Below are 1,591 nucleotides of genomic sequence, written 5' to 3' on the forward strand. Positions count from 1 at the left end.
CGCCTCCTCCTAGCGTCGCCGCCCCTGCATCCTCCTGGCCCGCAGCTGATCTCGCCTCTTTCCGGCGAGAGTCCGACCCGCAACTGTCCGTCGCGCTGCCTTTTCCATGTCGGCCGCCTCCTTCTCCCCCCTCCACTACGCGCCACCGCCGCCGCCCATGCGCGGCCTCGATCCGGTGCCGCCGCCCACCACTACCAAGACCCCGGCCCATCGCCGCCCACCAGCACGATGCCCCTCTGCGCACGAATCCGACCTTCCCTCTCCTCCGGCGCAACCTTCCATCCCCTCCGGTGCGGCCTGCCCTCTCATCCGGTGAGCCCTCCTCCAGCGCGCCTGCACTCTGCTCCGTCGGCACAGAGACCGAGCACCTCCTCCTCCAGCGAGCTCCTCCATCCCCAACTTGTCCTTGAATGCGGACGCTACACCGCACAGATTCCTACCCACCGTTCCTCCTCTCTGCTTCTTCACTCTTCACTTCTCTAGATTTTGGTGTGTGCACGCAAAATGTTCACTAAAATGTCTTAGTGCACTAGTACCAGTTTTGTGTATTCCTTTTCCCTTCTAGCTTAGTCTTTTCTTGCTAATTGATATAGCTTGGATTACTTAAGAGTGTTTTTCATGTGTGTTCTGCCCTTTAGGTTGAATTTCAGCCTGCATCCCCGACGTAGGGATGCTCTGGCTCCTCCCCCGCTTGCTGCCAGGTTTGTCTCTCCTTCCTCCCCTACTTGCCGTCTTGTGCAGTGGTGGATGTGGCTACTTGATGGAGTGAAGCCGGCCTCCGAGCACTGGTAGTTGCACTGCAACCTGCAAAAAAAAGGAACAACCGCAAGTTCAGAATCAGAAAAATGAGAAGTTCAAGAAGAATAAAGGCACTGCCTTCACTCACATGCTTGCAAACTACTAGGTTGTAGCTTGTATGTTGTTTGCAACTATCTTTAATTTCTTTAGTAGCTCGTACACATTTTGCCAAAATCTAGTACTTTCAGAATGGTAAAGTTGATAGTTGGCCTATAGGGACAACCATGTTGATGGCGATTGAAAAAGGATTCTGAAATAATATTATTGAGACTGAAGATCAAGTTTGATAATGCACGACGTTAGAGGATTCCAGGGCTTTTTCTGAGGTGGTTGATGGCTTCTGAGAAACGCGTTCATATCTCACAAGTTTCAGGGTTCAAGTTCATCTATATAAGAAGGAATGCCAATTTTGTTGCACATCTATGTGTGAAAGAGGCACTGAACCTTGATCTGCTCGCTATTTCTTTTCTTGTAACACCTAGCTACATCACGCGGTTTCAATCACAGTTATTTTTGGCTGCCATGGCCCAACACCTCCTCCATGTCAGTGCCGCCGTCATGACCTAGCCTACATTTTTTGGTTGCTGCTAGCTGTTGTTGTTGTGTCCTGCCTCGCCGTCTAACTGATGTTAGTGCGCTGCTGCTGTAGTTCAGCTAGAGTGGGAGAGAGATTTCTTTGAGAGTTTAGCTGTTGTTGCTGTCCTTAATTTTTGTTTTTGAAATTGTTGGTTAAAGATAATGATGTTGCTTTCTACAGATGGCCTTCCTGTAGATGTATCATTCTCCATCCGCT

General features: G+C 50.2%; 1 long non-coding RNA gene across 1 annotated transcript; it reads left to right on the forward strand.

Annotated features, from left to right (window-relative positions):
* Nucleotides 1–6: 6 nt before the first annotated feature.
* Nucleotides 7–1,105, forward strand: LOC119359289. The gene is made up of 2 exons (XR_005172454.1): nucleotides 7–489; nucleotides 639–1,105. It is a non-coding gene; the product is annotated as an uncharacterized LOC119359289 (long non-coding RNA).
* Nucleotides 1,106–1,591: the final 486 nt, after the last annotated feature.

This window comes from Triticum dicoccoides, chromosome 2A, assembly GCF_002162155.2.
Source record: "Triticum dicoccoides isolate Atlit2015 ecotype Zavitan chromosome 2A, WEW_v2.0, whole genome shotgun sequence".
In the NCBI taxonomy this organism is placed as follows: Eukaryota; Viridiplantae; Streptophyta; class Magnoliopsida; order Poales; family Poaceae; genus Triticum; species Triticum dicoccoides.